Consider the following 21,673-nt stretch of genomic DNA (forward strand, 5'->3'; position numbering starts at 1 on the left):
ATCGTCATCACCAATGCTCCTCTCATCGGGAGAGGGCAATCTCCATCAACATATTCACCAGCACCATCTCATCTCCAAACCCTAGTTCATCTCTTGTATCCAATTCTTGTCTCAAAGTCCAGGATTGGTGCTAGTAGGTTGCTAGTAGCGTTGATTACTCCTTGTAGTTGATGCTAGTTGGTTTATTTGGTGGAAGATCATATGTTCAGATCCTATATGCATTTATTACCCCTCTGATTATGAACATGAATATGCTTTGTGAGTAATTACATTTGTTCCTGAGGACAAGGGAGAAGTCTCGGTATTAGTAGTCATGTGAATTTGGTATTCGTTTGATATTTTGATAAGATGTATGTTGTCTAGCCTCTAGTGGTGTTATGTGAACGTCGACTACATAACACTTCACCATTATTTGGGCCTAGAGGAAGGCATTGGGAAGTAATAAGTAGATGATGGGTTGCTAGAGTGACAGAAGCTTAAACCCTAGTTTATGCGTTGCTTCGTAAGGGGCTGATTTGGATCCATATGTTTCATGCTATGGTTAGGTTTACCTTAATACTTTTGTTGTAGTTGTGGATGCTTGCAATAGAGGTTAATCATAAGTGGGATGCTTGTTCAAGTAAGAACAGCACCCAAGCACCGGTTCACCCACATATCAAATTATCAAAGTACCGAACGCGAATCATATGAACGTGATGAAAACTAGCTTGAAGATATTCCCATGTGTCCTCGGGAGCGCTTTTCCTATTATAAGAGTTTGTTCCAGCTTGTCCTTTGCTACAAAAAGGATTGGGCCACCTTGGTGCACTTTATCTACTTTTGTTACTTGTTGCTCATTGAGGGAGTCCTGGATTAGGGGGTATTCGGATGGCCGGACTATACCTTCAGCCGGACTCCTGGACTATGAAGATACAAGATTGAAGACTTCGTCCCGTGTCCGGAAGGGACTTTCCTTGGTGTGGAAGGCAAGCTTGGCGATACGGATATGCAGATCTCCTACCATTGTAACCGACTTTGTGTAACCCTAACCCTCTCCGGTGTCTATATAAACCGGAGGGTTTTAGTCCGTAGGACGACATACACAACAACAATCATACCATAGGCTAGCTTCTAGGGTTTAGCCTCTCCGATCTTGTGGTAGATCTACTCTTGTACTACCCATATCATCAATATTAATCATGCAGGACGTAGGGTTTTACCTCCATCGAGAGGGCCCGAACCTGGGTAAAACTTCGTGTCCCTTGCCTCCTGTTACCATCCGACCTAGACGCACAGTTCGGGACCCCCTACCCGAGATCCCCCGATTTTGACACCGACATTGGTGCTTTCATTGAGAGTTCCTCTGTGTCGTCGCCGTCAGGCTTGATGGCTCCTACGATCATCAATGGCGATGCAGTCCAGGGTGAGACCTTCCTCGCTGACAGATCTTCGTCTTCGGTGGCTTCGCACTGCGGGCCAATTCACTTGGCCATCTGGAGCAGATCGAAAGCTATGCCCCTAGACGTCAGGTCAGATTTGGAAGCTTAAACTACACGGCTGACATCCGCGGGACTTGATCTTCGACGGATTCGAGCCACTGCCGAGCGCGCCGCACTGTCACAACGAGCATGATCTAGCTCTGCCGCCGAACAGTGCCCTGGAGGCCGCACCCGCATCGGCTTCGACCCTTAATTCAGAGCCAACTGCGCCGATCGAGGATGGGTGGTTGGACGCTGCCTTGGGGGCTGCGATCCCAACAGCGATCGAGCCGAACACCAGCCCCGTACTCTGCAAGACTCGTGACTCCAAGGAGCCGGACTCCTCTCCGGACTCCGAACCCTCCGTGCCCCTGCCGATCGAATCCGACTGGGTGCCGATTATGGAGTTTACTACCGCGGACATCTTTCAGCACTCGCCTTTCGGCGATATTCTGAAGACACTGAAGTCTCTCTCTTTATCAGGAGAGCCCTGGCCGGACTACGGTCAGCAAGGTTGGGATTCGGACGATGAAGAAATTCAAAGCCCACCCATCACCCATTTTGTAGCCACTGTCGACGACTTAACCGACATGCTCGACTTCGACTCCGAAGACATCGACGATATGGACGCCGATGAAGGAGATGATGAAGAACCAGTGCCTACCAGGCCCTGGAAAGCCACCTCGTCATATGACATATACATGGTGGACACCCCAAAAGAAGGAGATGGCGATGGAACAGCAGAGGATGACCCCTCAAAGAAACAGCCTAAGCGCCAGCGTCAGCGGCGCCGCTCAAAATCCCACCAAAACAAATACGGTGATTCCAGCATGGGAGATAATAATACTCCGGAAAGTGCCGAAGAAAACCCCCTCCAGCAAGATTTAGCACAGGAGGATGGAGAAACCAGCCCTCATGAGAGAGCGGCTGACAGAGAGGTCGAGGACGATAATTATATGCCTCCCTCCGAAGATGAGGCAAGCCTCGACAACGACGAATTCGTCGTGCCAGAAGATCCCGTCGAGCAAGAGCGTTTTCAATGCAGGCTTATGGCCACGGCAAGAAGCCTCAAGAAAAAACAGCAACAACTTAGAGCTGATCAAGGTTTGCTAGTCGACAGATGGACTGAAGTCCTTGCGGCCGAAGAGCATAAACTCGAACGCCCCTCCAAGAGCTACCCAAAGCGCAGGTTGCTACCCCGATTAGAGAAGGAAGCACTTGATGCGGCTGACCGGCTACCTCGTGGCCATGACAGAGAGGCCTCTCGGCCCTCCACTCAAGCCGCACCCCGTACCAAGGCACGGGAATATGCGCCGGACTTACGAGATATGTTGGAGGACAAGGCAAGGCAAACAAGATCGATCTACAGATCGTGTGGGCGCCCCACGGCTCGAGACGGTAACCGTCACGCCGGCCACAAATTCGGCTGGGCCGAACACAGTAGACAAAGCTCATTGGAGCTACGTCGTGATATAGCCCAGTACAGAGGTGCCACACACCCACTATGCTTCACAGACAAAATAATGGATCATCAAATCCCCGAGGGTTTCAAACCCGTAAATATCGAATCATATGATGGCACAACAGATCCTGCGGTATGGATCGAGGATTATCTCCTTCATATCCACATGGCCCGCGGCGATGATTTCCACGCCATCAAATACCTCCCACTCAAGCTTAAAGGACCAGCTCGGCATTGGCTTAACAGTTTTCCAGCAGGATCAATCAGTTGTTGGGAGGACCTGAAAGCCGCATTCCTCGACAATTTCCAGGGCACTTATGTGCGACCCCCAGATGCCGATGACCTAAGTCACGTAATTCAATAGCCAGAGGAATCGGCCAGGCAATTCTGGACACGGTTCCTAACAAAGAAAAATCAAATAGTCGACTGTCCGGACGCTGAGGCCCTAGCAGCCTTCAAGCACAATATCCGTGACGAGTGGCTTGCCCGGCACCTTGGACAGGAAAAACCGAAGTCTATGGCAGCACTCACGACACTCATGACCCGCTTTTGCGCGGGAGAAGACAGCTGGCTTTCTCGTAGCAACAATATGACCAAGAAACCTGGTAATTCGGATACCAGGGACAGTAGTGGCAGGTCGCGTCGCAACGAGCAAAAGCGCCGCATTAATGGCGACAATGCTGAGGATACGACAGTTAATGCCGGATTCAGAGGCTCTAAATCCGGTCAGCGGAAAAAGCCATTCAAAAGGAATCCTAGGGGCCCGTCCAGTTTGGACCGAATACTCGACCGCTTGTGCCAGATACATGGCACCCCTGAAAAGCCGGCCAATCACACCAACAAGGATTGTTGGGTGTTCAAGCAGGCAGGCAAGTTAAACGCCGAAAATGAAGACAAGGGGCTGCATAGCGATGACGACGAGGAGCCCCGGCCGCCAAACAACAGTGGACAGAAGGGTTTTCCCCCACAAGTGCGGACGGTGAACATGATATACGCAACCCACGTCCCCAAAAGGGAGCGGAAGCGCGCGTTAAGGGATGTATACGCGGTAGAGCCAGTCGCCCCAAAGTTCAACCCATGGTCCTCCTGCCTGATCACCTTTGATCGAAGGGACCATCCCACTAGCATCCGTCATGGCGGATTCACCGCATTGGTTCTAGACCCAATTATTGACGGATTTCATCTCACTAGAGTCCTTATGGACGGCGGCAGTAGCCTGAACCTGCTTTACCAGGATACAGTGCGGAAAATGGGCATAGATCCCTCGAGGATTAAGCCCACCAAAACGACCTTTAAAGGCGTAATTCCAGGTGTAGAGGCCAACTGTACAGGCTCAGTCACACTTGAAGTGGTCTTCGGATCTCCGGATAATTTCCGAAGCGAGGAGTTAATCTTCGACATAGTCCCATTCCAGAGTGGCTATCACGCACTGCTCGGGCGAACCGCATTCGCCAAGTTCAATGCGGTACCGCACTACGCATACCTTAAACTCAAGATGCCAGGCCCTCGAGGAGTAATTACGGTCAATGGAAACACCGAACGCTCCCTCCGAACGGAGGATCACACAGTGGCCCTTAGAGCGGAAGTATAAAGCAGCCTCTCCAGGCAGTTCTCCAGTCCGGCCATTAAACGACTGGACACCGTCAAGCACGCCCGGAGTAACCTACAACAAGACCGCCTGGCACGATCCGAGCAGGCGTAGCAATGCGGCCCCAACCCCAGCCCTCGCAAAAGTGCGACACCAGTACTTCGCGTACATAACTACGCTCTAGAAATACCATGGGTACAGGGGAAGGGGCACCATCACGGCACGCCCAAAACACGGCTTAAACCGCAGCAAGGGCTGCCGATTTTTAATTTTTCTTACTTTCAGGACTCCACACTTCGGAAGGCCTGTTCGGCAGTTCAATTGCCGCACAAACGATGCAAGAACCATGGAAGCAGACAAGCCGCGCCGCATTACGGAACTCCCAGGTGGTCTCTATCACGAGCAGTATACTTGTTTTGCATACTATTCCGCAGCTTGCCCCTGGAACGGACATGTTACATAGTCCAACCTTTTGCTTATCACATTATTTGTATCGTTCTGCTTTGATCGCAGCCCTCTTTAATAAACAGCGCATAGCTTTTGTCTATTTTTGCATTACTCTTTTTTATATATATGCTCCTTAACGACATATTGCACCCGTACACTTTGGTACAGCCTAAATACGCCAGGGGCTTTAGTACCCCTCAATATGGTGTGAGAAGTCCGAACACTTTAACAAGTGTGGCACCCCGAACTTATAGCATTATATGCATCGGCTCAGAATCATGTCTTGGGTCAATAGTTGGGTTTGCCCGGCTCCTATGTTTTGGTGCCTTACATTCCGCTATATCGGCTAAGGTACACTAGCAGAACCACTGCGATTGTGCCCCAATTGAGCTGGGTCGAGCACCTCAGTGGAGAAAGCTAAAACTGACTGTCATGATGAAGCGAGAGCTGGTCGCTGTTCGAGAGGTTTTTCGAGTCCCTAACGACTTATGCCGCTTAGAGCGAGGAGCCGGCTTTGTCCGGCCAAGGCGTGGATAGCGCCCCGAACTCGTTCTTCCGAATACCAGGGGCTTCGCCGAAATTTAAAATTACAGAATTCTGTGGCTAAGTGAGAGTGTTCACGCATTATAGTCCAATTGCCTTGTTCGTTGGGCTGAGCGCCTCCCTCGAAGGACCCAAACATGGGGAAAAGAGCGCTCAGGTTTATCCCCGAACACCCCAGCACTAGCGGCATGGGGGCAGAAGCCGACGACTTGCCATCTCTCAGAATTGATAAACAACCGCACAGAAGGTAATATTTTAAATTCCAACAGCATTGCTTAGCGCATATGAACAAGTTTTCAGCGCACAGGACAAACGAGCAAGTTTCACTCAAAAATTACATCCCTAGAACATTCACCCGCCACAAGGCAGGCACCCTTCAGAACATCCTTATAATAATTCTCGGGCTTGCGATGCTCTTTCCCCAGCGGTGGCCCGTCCTTCACAAGCTTCTCAGCATCCAGCTTGCCCCAGTGCACCTTAGCACGGGCAAGGGCCCTACGGGCACCTTCAATGCAGATGGAGCGCTTGATGACTTCGAGCCTTGGACAGGCCTCCACCAGCCGCCGCACCATCCCGAAATAGCTCCCAGGCAGAGCCTCTCCAGGCCACAGCCGAACTATGAGGCTGTTCATGGCCTGTTCGGCCACCTTGTGGAGCTCGACCAGTTGCTTCAGCTGGTCGCTCAGGGGCACGGGGTGTCCGACCTCAGCATACTGAGACCAGAACACCTTCTCTGTTGAGCTGCCCTCCTCGGCTCGATAGAATGCAGCGGCATCGGACACACTCCTGGGAAGATCTGCGAACGCTCCTGGAGATCTCCGGATTCAGGTAAGTAACAAGTAACTCACGTTTATGTGTTTGCTTTGCATAAAGAATGCCTTACCCGCCGCTATCTTCTTCACCTCATCCAACTCCTGGAGGGTCTTCTGGGATCCGGCCTTGGCAGACCTGGCATTTTCAATAGCCACCGCGAGCTCGGACACTCGCATCTTTGAGTCAAGCTCCAAACTCTCATGTTTTTCCATGAGAGCCTGGAGCTCTTGTCGTACCTTGCCAACCTTGGCCTCATACTTCTCCCGCTCGGTGCACTTCGTGGCCGCCCTCTTCTCGGCCTCGACCAGCGCTTGCTTAAGGGTCACCACCTCAGACGTGGCCCCTACAATAGCCACGATAATCCTGTCATTTTTTGCAATTGCACCTTTTTATATATATTTAAACAAGGTATTTCTTACCTTCATTGTCCTTGAGCTGCTTCTTGGCACACCCGAGCTCTTGCTCGGACCGCTCGAGGTTCTGCTTTAGCGTGTCCACTTCCGCAGTCAGTGCGGCGGACGCAAGCAGAGAAGCCTGCATACACATATTGACTCCTTTTTGTTAGACTCCTACGAATTTTATTTGATCCTCTATTCGGCTTTTCTTCTCGAACGCCAAACAGAGCATCAGGGTCTATTGTCTATGCGGTAATATTATTTACACATTCTTTACTTACCTCAAAGCCTGTTAAAAGGCTAGTACAAGCTTCAGCTAGTCCGCTCTTGGCAGACTGAACCTTCTGGACCACCGCACTCATAATGGTGCAGTGCTCCTCGTTGATGGAGGCGCCTTGGAGAGTCTCCAACAGATTGTTCGGCGCCTTCGATTGGACGGGGGTCACCGGCACGGTGGGCTTGCTCCTCTTCGAAGGAGGTCCCCTGCCGGACTCTGGAACCTTTGAAGGTTCCGGAGCGGTGTCCGGCCTAGAGCCGGACTTGGAGCCCTGGGGGGTTTCATCCCCTTTACTCCTAGAGTCTGGAAGGTCGCCTTGCGGCGCCTCCAGGACCACCTCCTCCCGGCTTGGAACCTGTTGGGACAACACTTTGGTGTCGTCCGTAGGGCGGGGGGAGGAAGCCGTCGGAAGCGAGTTCACATCCACGAGTCCAGTGAGCCGCTCGACGACGCGTCGAGCCGGTCTTTGGGTGGGCTGCATAAACATATTCGACATAAGAGAAAGCTGTGCAATAAACGAATGCTATGAATTACACTGGTATCCGGATACTTACGATTTTGCCAGGGGCTTGGCCCTGAACGGCCACTCCTCTCCACCATCGTCGGCGTCGGTGAAGTAGTCCGGAGGAAGGGTTTTCCCCTTCTTGGACCCTCCAGCCTCCCTAGAGAGGGCGGCCTTCCTTTTCTTCTCTCCTCCCGCTGGAGGGGGAGAGGTCTCTTCTTCTTCCTCCCCGTCTTCACGGGAGGAATGCGCCTCGGAACCGTCGGATGATGGATCCGACACCTCCTGGCGCCGGGCACTCTTTCGAGTCCCCGTGGCCTTTTTCACGGCCTTCTTCTCCGGCACCACATAGGGTGCCGGAACCAGCAGCTTCGCCAAGCGAGCGTCCGCCGGGCCTTCGGGCAAAGGAGCCAGACAGTTGATCTGTTCGGACGTCACCTGCCAATCCTATCAAAGGTAAGGGAGCTTAGATCCCGCATAGAGTCAAACTATGAAAAACTGATACCCTGTAAAAGGAAAAAACAGCTTACCGCATGAGCGTGATGCTGCGTACTGAATCCGCAATCCTCGGTAGCGGATGCGGGGGCCTCGGCGCCCTTGAAAAGCACCTTCCAGGCATCTTCGTACGTCGTGTCGAAGAGCCTGCTCAGAGTTTGGTGCGCGCCGGGTCAAACTCCCACAGGTTGAAAGCCCATTGTTGACATGGGAGGATCTGGCGGATGAGCATAACCTGGACTACGTTGACAAGTTTGAGCTTCTTGTCCACTAGGGTTTGGACGCATGTTTGGAGTCCGGTCAGCTCTCCTTTTTTACCCCACGACAGGCCCGTCTCCTTCCAGGAGGTGAGCCGCGTAGGGGGTCCGGATTGAAACTCGGGGAATGCGACCCATTCGGGGTCGCGCGGCTCGGTGATGTAAACCCACCCCGATTGCCACCCCTTCAGGGTCTCCACAAAGGAGCCCTCAAGCCATAAGACGTTGGGCATCTTGCCCACCATGGCGCCTCCACACTCCGCCTGGTTGCCGCGCACCACCTTCGGCTTGACATTGAAAGTCTTGAGCCATAGGCCGAAATGGGGGCGGATGCAGAGGAAAGCCTCACACACGACGATAAACGCCGAGATGTTGAGGACAAAGTTCGGGGCCAGATCGTGGAAATCTAGGCCATAGTAAAACATGAGCCCCCGGACAAATGGGTGGAGAGGGAAGCCCAGTCCGCGGAGGAAATGGGGGAGGAACACCACCCTCTCATGGGGCCTAGGGGTGGGGATGAGCTGCCCCTTTTTGGGAAGCCGGTACGCGATGTCATTAGACAAGTATCCGGCCTTCCTCAGTTTTTTGATGTGTCCCTCCATGACGGAGGAGACCATCCACTTGCCTCCCGCTCCGGACATGGCTGGAGAAGGTTGAGGTGGGGAGTGCGGACTTGGGCGCTGGAGCTCGAGTGCGCGAGAATGGATAAGCAAGGGAGGAAGAAGGCGTAGGTGAAAAGGTGGATCCTTATCCCCTTATATGGGTGGACGCAACTACATATCCCCACCAGCCTGGTAAAACTCGCTTATCTCCAAGCGCCGTAATCAATGGCGCGGTTGGGTTACCCACACCCATATTGATGAGAATCCCAGAATAAGGGGACACGATCTCTGCTTTAACAAGACGTGCCAAGGAAACCGCCTCACATGACGCGCTGAGGTGGGATAATAAAGCGACTCGGATAAAGCCTGGCCGTGGTGTGTCACACTACGGAATACGTCAGCAGATTAGATTTGTGTAAATATTATTCTCTCTATGGCAATATGTGGAAACTTATTTTGCAGAGCCGGACACTATCTTTGTGTTCAAAATCTTCTATGAAGTACTTGGGGGACGAACCCGCCTTGCAATGCCGAAGACAATCTGCGCGCCGAACTCGTCGTCATTGAAGCCTGGTTCAGGGGCTACTGAGGGAGTCCTGGATTAGGGGGTATTTGGATGGCCGGACTATACCTTCAGCCGGACTCCTGGACTATGAAGATACAAGATTGAAGACTTCGTCCCGTGTCCGAAAGGGACTTTCCTTGGCGTGGAAGGCAAGCTTGGCGATACGGATATGCAGATCTCCTACCATTGTAACCGACTTTGTGTAACCCTAACCCTCTCCGGTGTCTATATAAACCGGAGGGTTTTAGTCCTTAGGATGACATACACAACAACAATCATACCATAGGCTAGCTTCTAGGGTTTAGCCTCTCCAATCTCGTGGTAGATCTACTCTTGTACTACCCATATCATCAATATTAATCAAGCAGGACGTAGGGTTTTACCTCCATCGAGAGGGCCCGAACCTGGGTAAAACTTCGTGTCCCTTGCCTCCTGTTACCATCCGTCCTAGATGCACAGTTCGGGACCCCCTACCTGAGATCCGCCGGTTTTGACACCGACACTCGTTACAGTTTACCTTATCACAAAACTATCTGTTACCACTTATTTCAGTACTTGCAGAGAATACCTTGTTGAAAACCGCTTATCATTTCCTTCTGCTCCTCGTTGGTTTTGACACTCTTACTTATCGAAAGGACTATGATAGATCCCCTATACTTGTGGGTCATCACTCAATGCATGTCTTGTTTTGAAGAGTTCAAGCATTCTTCATCTTGCATTCCGAAGTGCAATTCTTTCATATCTCATCTTTTGGGGTGGTGTTATGTCATTGTTGATAATTTCCCTTCGTGTTTCATGATTCACAAGTTTTCAAGAGTGACATATCTAAATCCATCTTTTTCTCTTTGCTCAAGACATCTTTTCAACCAATCAACCTCTTCATTGGAGTTATCTTCGCACCTGAAAACTGCTTATCATTTCCTTCTGCTCCTCGTTGGGTTTGACACTCTTACTTATCAAAAGGACTACGATAGATCCCCTATACTTGTGGGTCATCAAGACTCTTTTCTGGCGCCGTTGCCGGTGAGTGTAGCGCCTTTGGTAGGTGGATTTGGTAAGGAAAAATTTATATAGTGTGCTGAAATTTACTGTCACTTGCTACTATGGAAAGTAATTCTATGAGGGGCTTGTTCGGGGTATCTTCACCCCGTCCAGTAGAGCAAAGAGTTGCTCCTCAACCTACTGAACTATTGAAAATGAAACTCCTTTTGAATTTCCTTCGGGTATGATGGAAAAACTGCTAGCTAACCCTTTTACAGGAGATGGAACAAAGCATCCTGATGAGCACTTAATATATGTGGATGAAGTTTGTGGATTATTTAAGCTTGCAGGTATACCCGATGATGTTGCTAAGAAGAAGGTCTTCCCTTTATATTTGAAGGGAGACACATTGATATGGTATAGGCTATGTGATGATATGAGATCATGGAACTATAAAAGATTGAAATTGGAATTTCATCAAAAGTATTACCCTATGCATCTTGTTCATCATGATCGCAACTATATATATAATTTCTAGCCTCGTGAAAGAGAAATCATCGTTCAAGCTTGGGGGAGGCTTAAATCAATGTTATATTCATGCCCCAATCATGAGCTCTCGAGAGAAATAATTATGCAAAGTTTTTATGCTCGGCTTTCTCATAATAATCAAACCATGCTCGATACTTCTTGTGCTGGCTCTTTTATGATGAAGACTATTGAATTCAGATGGAATTTATTGGATAGAATTAAACACAACTCTGAAGATTGGGACCTCGATGAAGGTAAGGAGTCAGGTATTGTGTTAAATCTTTTATGGACACCGATATTTTCCGTAAGTTTAGCACTAAATATGGACTTGACTCTGAGATAGTAGCTTCTTTCTATGAATCTTTTGCTACTTATGTTGATCTCCCCAAGGAGAAGTGGTTTAAATATCATCCTCTCATAGAAGTAAAAGTAGTTGCACCTATTAAAGTTGAAGAAAAGACTGTCACTTATAATGATCCTATTGTTCCTACTTCTTATGTTGAGAAACCACCTTTCCCTATTAGAGTAAAGGATCATGCTAAAGCTTCAACTGTTGTTCGTAAAAGCAATATTAGAACTTATACACCTCCTGAGCAAGTTAAAGTAGAACCTAATATTGCTATTGTTAAAGATCTCTTGTCTGATAATATTGATGGGCATGTTATTCAGTTCGAAGGTGAAACTGCTAGAATTGCTAAACCTTGTGCTAAAGATAAACATAGACCTGTGGTAGGCGTGCCTGTTATTTCTGTTAAAATAGGAGATCATTGTTATCATGGATTATGTGGTATGGGTGCGAGTGCTAGTGTTATACCGCATACTTTATACGAAGAAATTAAGAATGAAATTGCACCTGCTGAGTTAGAAGGTATTGATGTGACAATTAAACTTGCCAATAGAGATACTATTTCACCAATTGGAATTGTTAGAGATGTTGAAGTCTTGTGTGGGAAAACTAAATATCCAGCTGATTTTCTTGTTCTTACTTCTCCGGAAGATAGCTTTTGTCCCATTATATTTGGTAGACCCTTATTGAACACTGTTAATGCTAGGATAGATTGCAAAAAGAATGTTGTTACTACTGTCTTGGATGATATGGTTCATGAGTTTAATTTCTCTAAATTTAGTAAACAACATCGTGAGGAAGAATTACCTAGTAAGGATGAAATTATTGGTCTTGCTTCTATTACCGTACCTCCTAGTGATCCTTTAGAACACTATTTGCTAGACCATGAAAATGATATGTTCATGAATGAAAGAAGGGAAATAGATGAAGTATTCTTTAAACAGGAACCTATTCTGCAACACAATTTGCCTGTTGAAATTTTAGGGGATCCTCCTCCACCCAAGGGTGATCCCGTGTTTGAGCTTAAACCTTTGCCTGATAATCTTAAATATGCTTATCTTGATGAAAAGAAGATATATCCTGTTATTATTAGTGCTAACCTTTCAGAGCATGAAGAAGAAAGATTATTGAAAACTCTGGAGAAGCATCGTGCTGCTATTGGATATACTCTTGACGATCTTAAGGGCATTAGTCCCACTCTATGTCAACATAAAATAAATTTGGAAGCAGATGCCAAATCATTTCGTGATCCTCAATGACGTCTGAATCCTAAAATGAAAGAAGTGGTAAGAAAAGAAATACTCAAGCTTCTGGAGGCAGGTATAATTTATCCCGTTGCTGATAGTCAGTGGGTAAGTCATGTTCATTGTGTCCCTAAGAAGGGAGGTATTACTGTTGTTCCTAATGATAAAGATGAATTGATTCCACAAAGAATTATCACATGTTATAGGATGGTAATTGATTTCCATAAATTAAATAAGGCTACTAAGAAAGATCATTACCCCTTACCTTTTATTGATGAAATGCTAGAAAGATTATGCAAACATACACACTATTGCTTTCTAGATGGTTATTATGGTTTTTCTCAAATACCTGTGTCAGCTAGAGATCAATCAAAGACTACTTTTACAAGCCCTTTTGGTACTTTTGCTTATAGACGTATGCCTTTTGGTTTATGTAATGCACCTGCTACCTTTCAAAGATGTAGGCTATATTCTCTGACTTTTGTGAAAAGATTTGTGAGGTTTTCATGGATGATTTTTCCGTCTATGGTTCCTCTTTTGATGATTGCTTGAGCAATCTTGATCGAGTTTTGCAGAGATGTGAAGAAACTAATCTTGTCTTGAATTGGGAAAAGTGCCACTTTATGGTTAATGAAGGTATTGTCTTGGGGCATAAAGTTTCTGAAAGAGGTATTGAAGTTGATAAAGCCAAGGTTGATGCTATTGAAAAGATGCCATGTCCCAAGGACATCAAAGGTATAAGAAGTTTCCTTGGTCACGGCAGATTTTACAGGAGGTTCATTAAGGACTTCTCAAAAACTTCTCGGCCTCTGATGTAACACCCTCGATGTGGCTATATCTCCCATGTGTCGAAGCACGACTTAGAGGCATAACCGCATTGAAAGCAATGTCGCAAGTGAGGTAATCTTCGCAAACAACCCATGTAATACAATAGGGGAAAAGGTACATAGTTGGCTTACAATCGGCACTTCACAAAATACATGAATTAAAGCATTACATCAACCAGATACAACCAAGGTCCATCTATGGAACCAAAATAAAAGAAGAACCCCAAAAGCGACAAGGTCCCCGATCGACCCCAACTGGGCTCCACTACTGATCAACTAGAACGAAAACAACACAAAGGACAAGAACTTCCTTGAGCTCCTCCTGAGCTTGGTTGCGTCATCTGCACGGACCCATCGGCACCTGCAAGCTGGTTTTGGAAGTATCTGTGACTCACGGGGACTCAGCAATCTCACACCCTCGCGATCAAGACTATTTAAGCTTATGGGTAAGGTAAAGGTATGAGTTGGAGCTGCAGCAAGCGACTAGCATATATGGTGGCTAACATACGCAAATGAGAGCGAGAAGAGAAGGCAAAGCACGGTCGAACAACTATGATCAAGAAGTGATCCTAGAACAACCTACGTCAAGCATAACTCCAACACCTTGTTCACTTCCCGGACTCCGCCGGAAAGAGACCATCACGGTTACACATGCGGTTGATGCATTTTTAATTAAGGTCAACTTCAGGTTTTCTACAACCGGACGTTAACAAATTCCCATCTGCCCATAACCGCGGGCACGGCTTTCGAAAGTTCAATCCCTGTAGGGGTGTCCCAACTTAGCCCATCACAAGCTCTCATGGTCAACGAAGGATATTCCTTCTAGCGGGAAGACCCGATCAAACTCGTAATCCCGGTTACAAGACATTTCGACAATGGTAAAACAAGTCCAGCAACACCGCCCGAATGTGCCGACAAATCCCGATAGGAGCTGCACATATCTCGTTCTCAGGGCACACTCAGATGAGACATCCTACGAGTAAAACCAACCCTCAAGTTGCCCCGAGGTGGCCCCGCAGTCTACTTGGTCGGACCAACACTCAGAGGAGCACTGGCCGGGGGTGGGTTAAAATAATGATGACCCTCAGGAGCGCAACTCCCAAGGGAAAAGAAAAGGCTAGGTGGCGAATGGTAAAACCAATGTTGGGCATTGCTGGAGGAGTTTTATTCAAGGCGAACTGTCAAGGGGTTCCCATTATAACCCAACCGCGTAAGGCATGCAAAATCCGGGAACATAACACCGATATGACGGAAACTAGGGCGGCAAGAGTGGAACAAAACACCAGGCATAAGGCCGAGCCTTCCACCCTTTACCAAGTATATAGATGCATTAATTAAATAAGAGATATTGTGATATCCCAACAAAATATCCATGTTCCAACACGGAACAACATAGCCATGTTCCAACAAGGAACAAACTTCAATCTTCACCTGCAACTAACAACGCTATAAGATGGGCTGAGCAAAATGATAACATAGCCAAACAACGGTTTGCTAGGACAAGGTGGGTTAGAGGCTTGGATCAACAATATGGGAGGCATGATAAGCAAGTGGTAGGTATCAAAACATAGGCATAGCAAAAGAGCGAGCAACTAGCAAGCAAAGATAGAAGTGATTTCGAGGGTATGGTCATCTTGCCTGAAATCCCACAAGGAAGAAGAACGAGTCCATGAAGAAGACAAACGGACGAAGTCAAACGGGACCTCACAAACGCAACATTAACGAAACCAACCCGAAGAGGCAAACACCGGAAAGAAGCACACAACATAGTAAACAACCAACACAAGAACATGGTATGATATGCGGGATGCGGTATGCGATGCATATGCATGATTTGCAAAGGAATGACTGAACCTGGCCTCAACTTGGAAATCCAAGAGTTCCACTGGAAAGGTGAGGTGATTTCGGTTGAAATCGATATAAAGATCACTGGAATCGGATGCACGGTTTGGAAATGGCAAGCAAAACAAATATGGCACCAGTCTGCGATAATCAGCAAGTAGCCATTTAAATGCATCAAGATAAATATGCTACAGCACTCAAACATGGCAACAAAATACATGGCAGGGATCCACTCAAGATGCTTGACAAAAGATGAACACTGAGCTACGGCTAATTCATCCATTAACAGGCTCAAACAAGCATGGCAAAAGTGCAAATGACAACAAGTTTCAGACTTAGTGAAATTAACACAAGTCTGGAATTTAACATCAGGTAGCACACTTTAGAGCATGAAAACTATATGCTACAGGAACTTAACATGGCAAAGCAAGGCATGGCATGAAGCTACTCAAAGCACTTAACAAAAGTCCCTTAGTGACCTTGAGCCAAAAGGGATCAGAAAATACAATTGCAAGCATGCGAACATGGCAAAAACATAATCAGATTACAGACTTAGTGAAAAACTGGAGCATGCAAATCTGTTAACGAGTAGGCATGCTAACGAGCTCGAAGCACTCACTACAGGGCATGGCATGACAAACTAAGCACCCACCCATCAAGAATACATGGCATAGAAGCTTGACATGGCAAGAACAACAACATAGCATGCACGGATCAATAGCAACATCCTCGGCAAAATCGCTAACAAGTCAACAATCTGCGAGGATTCACGAAATAGCAAAAGTAGAGCTAGATTGACTCAAGCTAGGGTGCTCCATAATTGCAAACAAAGACATGGATGGTTAGAGCACCACAATGTTAACAAATCATCCTTACTGATCATCCTCAAAAGAGGCACGGATCACTAAGAAACAACATGAACATATGGCATAATGACAAAATCAGATCAAGGACTTGGTGAAAAACTAAGTCCCTGAAATCAGCATAAACGAATGCACTACTTTGCAAGCTTGTGCTAGTCCCCACACATATCACAAAAATATATGGTAAGCACCTCTATAAAGATGGCATGGCATATAACAAAACTCATGTAGAGCTCAGAAGCATATCATGCACACATTAATCATGGCAAAAATGACAAATAGCTATTTGATGAAACAGATCTGACAATTATATCATATAGCCCTCTTCCAACAGCATTTCGGGCATCAAGATGAGCTCAAGTGAAAATGATGCAATGAGATGAAATGATGTACTCTCTGAGACAAACATTTTGATATGCTACACGCTCAAAATGGAGCCACGGATGATGAGTTATAGCATGATGAATAGAGGCACATGAATCTGGAAACTTCGAGGACTTAGTGGTTATTTTCACCTCGCGAGAAAGTCAACTGGACGAGATGATCCCGGGACGGAGGGATCCGGGTGGCGCAGGGCTGTTTGGTTCGGGACCGGGTGGATCTCATCCCACCTGGCCGGATCTGACGAGGTCGCTGGAGGACTCTGGCGAGGGCGGAGGAGGCCATGGCAGGGCGGCGCCAGCGGGATCCGGGCGTCGGGGACGCGGCTGGAGGCGCGGGTGCTCCGGCGCCCGTCGAATGGCGGCGGGGCAGGCGAACTTCAGCGCCAGGGTGCCGAGGGAGGACGGCGGCGAGGTGGCCGCGGGCGGCGCCGGCGAGCCGCCGTGGCGGAGCTTGGTGATGGCGGCGAAGGCACGGTGCGGGAGGCGCGAGGAGGCGGCGTACGGGCAGGCGGCGGCGCGAGATCTGGCCCGGTTCGGGCCGGATCTTGGCCGGCGGGCTTCGGCGGCGGGGAGGAGAGAGGGGGTCCGGCGGGATGACGTGTCGCGTCTGGATTGGTCTGGTGCGGCGGCTGGACATGTCCGGTGTGGAAGAAAGTGTCCGGTGGCGCGAGGTAGGAGGAGCTAGGGTTTGGACTGCGCGAAAAATCGGGGAGAGCCACATATATATAGGTAGAGGGAGCTAGGAGAGTCCAAATGAGGTGCGGTTTTCGGCCACACGATCGTGATCGAACGACCGAGATGATGGAGGAGGTTTAGGTGGGTTTGGGCCACTTTGGAAGGGTGTTGGGCTGCAACACACACGAGGCCTTTTCGGTCCCTTGCTTAACCGTTGGAGTATCAAACGAAGTCCAAATGGTACGAAACTTGACAGGCGGTCTACCGGTAGTAAACCAAGTCCGCATGACAAGTCTCGGTCCAATCCGAAAAACGTTTAATGCCCGCACACGAGAAGAGGTAGAAAGGGACACCGGGTGACATAGGAGCGCCGGATTGCAAAACGAACAACGGGGAAAATGCTCGGATGCATGGGACGAACATGTATGCAAATGAAAGCACATGATGACATGATATGCAAAGCATGACACGCAAGCAATGACAAGGCAACAAGAGCGAATAACTGGAGGACACGTGGTACATCGGTCTCGGGGCGTTACATCTGACTAATTTATTGCAAAAAGATATACCATTTGTCTTTGATGATGATTGTGTAGAAGCATTTGAAATACTTAAGAAAGCATTAGTCTCTGCACCTGTTGTTCAGCCACCTGATTGGAATTTACCCTTTGAAATTATGTGTGATGCTAGTGATTATGCTGTAGGTGCTGTTCTAGGGCAAAGAGTTGATAAGAAATTAAATGTTATTTATTATGCTAGTAAGACTCTAGACAATGCTCAAAGAAATTATGCCACTACTGAAAAAGAGCTTTTAGCAGTTGTATTTGCTTGTGATAAGTTCAGACCTTATATTGTTGATTCTAAAGTAACTATTCACACTGATCATGCTGCTATTAAATACCTTATGGAAAAGAAAGATGCTAAACCTAGACTTATTAGATGGGTTCTCTTGCTACAAGAATTTGATTTGCATATTGTTGATAGAAAGGGAGCTGAGAACCTCGTTGCAGACAACTTGTCTAGGTTAGAGAATGTTCTTGATGACCCACTACCTATTAACGATAGTTTTCCTAATGAACAATTAAATGTTATAAGTACTTCTCGTAGTACTCCATGGTATGCTGATTATGCTAATTATATTGTTGCTAAGTTTATACCACCTAGCTTCACACACCAGCAAAAGAAAAAGTTTTTCTATGACTTGAGACATTACTTTTGGGATGACCGACATCTTTATAAAGAAGGAGTAGATGGTGTTATTAGACGTTGTGTACCTGAGCATGAACAGGAACAGATCCTACGCAAGTGTCATTCCGAGGCTTATGGAGGACACCACGCTGGAGATAGAACTGCACATAAGGTATTGCAATCTGGTTTTTATTGGAATACTCTCTTCAAGGATGCCCATAAGTTTGTCTTGTCTTGTGATGAATGTCAAAGAATTGGTAATATTAGTAGATGTCAAGAAATGCCTATGAATTATTCTCTTGTTATTGAACGGTTTGATGTTTGGGGCTTTGATTATATGGGACCTTTTCCTGCCTCTAATGGATACACACATATTTTAGTTGTTGTTGATTACATTACTAAGTGGGTAGAAGCTATTCCAACTAGTAGTGCTGATCATAACACTTCTATTAAAATGCTTAAAGAAGTTATTTTTCCGAGGTTTGGAGTCCCTAGATATTTAATGACTGATGGTGGTTCACACTTTATTCATGGTGCTTTCCGTAAAATGCTGGCTAAGTATGATGTTAATCATAGAATTGCATCTCCTTATCACCCACAGTCTAGTGGTCAAGTAGAGTTGAGCAATAGAGAGCTCAAATTAATTTTGCAAAAGACTGTTAATAGGTCTAGAAAGATTTGGTCCAAAAAACTTGATGATGCATTATGGGCTTATAGAACTGCATACAAAAATCCTATGGGTATGTCTCCATATAAAATGGTTTATGGAAAAGCATGTCACTTACCTCTCGAACTAGAACATAAGGCATATTGGGCTATTAAAGAGCTCAACTATGATTTTAAACTTTCCGGTGAGAAGAGGTTATTTGATATTAGCTCACTTGATGAATGGAGAACCCAAGCTTATGAAAATGCCAAGTTGTTTAAAGAAAAAGTTAAAAGATGGCATGACAAAAGGATACAAAAGTGTGAGTTTAATGTAGGTGATTATGTATTGCTATACAACTCTCGTTTAAGATTTTTTGCAGGAAAACTTCTCTCTAAATGGGAAGGCCCCTATGTTATCGAAGAGGTCTATCGTTCCGGTGCCATAAAAATCAACAACTTCGAGGGCACAAATCCGAAGGTGGTAAACGGTCAAAGAATTAAACATTATATCTCAGGTAATCCCATAAATGTTGAAACCAATATTATTGAAACTGTAACCCCGGAGGAATACATAAGGGACACTTTTCGGAACGTTTCAGACTCCGAAAAGGAATAGGTATGTGGTACGGTAAGTATACCGACTCCAAAACAATTTTTAAGGAAATATCTCTCCGTTTTTGGAATATTTAGAAAAATAGAAAAATAAGTAGCAGTCCGGGAAGGACACGAGGGCCCCACGAGGGTGGTGGGCGCGCCCTACCCCTCTGGGCGCGCGCCCTACCCCTCTGGGCGCGCGCCCTACCTCATGAGATCCTCGTGTGCCTTCCGGACTCCGTTTTCTTGCAAGTTACGTATTTTGGTCAGTAAAAATTCATTATATAACCTCCCAAAGGTTTTGACTCCCGTATCACGCAAACCTCCTTTGTTCTTGTTTTGAGCTGTTTTTCTGACAGATCTAGGTTATCATGACGGCCCCAAGCGCCTCCAAGGACAAGTTCTTCGAGAAGGTCATCAACCCTTAGCTCGCGGAGGTGCTACGACACCCTCAAACCATTGAGTTGTGTGATGGGTTGCTGCACATCCGAGATGAAGAGGGACCAAAGGGGACCGGAAGCATGGAGACGAGGCTCGAAGCAGTGGAGCAACAAGTTTTCAAGTGCCAAGGGATGGTGGAACGTGGACTCAACTCTAACCACATGATGATTGCGGAGTTCACTAGCAACCACAAGATGGATGCTGACAACATCGGGGAGACTATCTTCAAGCTTCATGAGAAGATCGAGCACCTCCAAGCCCAAATCTATGACCTGCAAAACCAAAACTGTGAGTATGAATATAGATTCAGAAGGATGAGTTTGGCTGCAGATTTGAGAATCCCGGAGACTCGATCATCTTTCTATGATGGAGAACCTATGCCTTGGAAGATGGACGCAAGGCCCGCATCATCTACAACACCTCCGCCTTCTTCACCGACAAAGGAGATATAATCACATGGGTATGGGCACTCCCCTTGGCAACTACCAAGCTTGGGGGAGGTGCCCCGGTATCGTATCACAATCACAACTCCTATCTTTACCGTTTTTCTTAGTTCGATCCTATTAGTAGTATCTTGATCTAGTAGAATAAAGTTTATGGCATGATCTAGTTTTGAGTTTGCTTTATGTTCTCTCTTTGTAATCGAGTCCGTGAGCTATATATAATAAAGATTAGTGTTGAGTCAAGGGCTTGATTATTTTGCCATGATCTTGGGTGAATAAAAGAAAAGAGAAAAAGAATAAAAAGAAACAAAAAGTTCATATTGATCTTATTGAGAGTAATGACTTCACATAGAAAGAGTATGATGATTAAAAGTTGTTGGGAGTTGGCAGACATAGCTTTGGTCATTGTTGCAATTAATAGGAAGTAATAAGGAAAGAGAGGTTTCACATATAGATATATTATCATTGCCATCTTTTATGATTGGGAGCACTCATTAAAATATGACATGCTAAAGGGTTGATGTTGGACAAGGAAGACAACGTAATGAGTTATGTCTTTCTTATATCTAAGATAAAGTATGTTGTCATGGATCCTCTAACTTGTTGAGCTTGCCTTTCCCCCTCATGCTAGCCAAATTCTCAGCACCAAGTAGAAATACTACTTGTGCTTCCAAATACCCTTAAACCAGTTTTGCCATGAGAGCCCACCATATCTACCTATGGATTGAGTAAGATCCTTCAAGTAAGTTGTCATTGGTGCAAAGCAATAAAAATTGCTCTAAATATGTATGATTGATTGGTGTGGGAGAAATAAGCTTTATACAATCTTGTGATGTGGAAGTAATAAAAGCGATGGACTGCATAATAAAGGTTCATATCACAAGGGGCAATATAAAGTGACATTCTTTCGCATTGAGATTTTATGCATCCAACCATAAAAGCGCATGGAAACCTCTGCTTCCTTCTGTGAAGGGCCTATCTTTTATTATTATCTTCTACCTTATGCAAGAGTCATGGTGATCTTCACCTTTTCTTTTTCATTTTATCCTTTGGCAAGCTCAGCATGTTGGAAAGAACATGATATATATATCTAATTGGATGTAGGGGAGCATGAACCATTATTGTTGACATTACCCTTGAGGTAAAAGGTTGTGGGGCAAAACTTTAAGCCCCTATCTTTCTCTGTGTCCGATTAAAACTCCGTAACCACAAGTATTGCGTGAGTGTTAGCAATTATGGAGGACTAAATGATACTTGAGTATGTGGA

Source organism: Triticum aestivum, chromosome 3A (assembly GCF_018294505.1).
Source record: "Triticum aestivum cultivar Chinese Spring chromosome 3A, IWGSC CS RefSeq v2.1, whole genome shotgun sequence".
Taxonomy (NCBI): Eukaryota; Viridiplantae; Streptophyta; class Magnoliopsida; order Poales; family Poaceae; genus Triticum; species Triticum aestivum.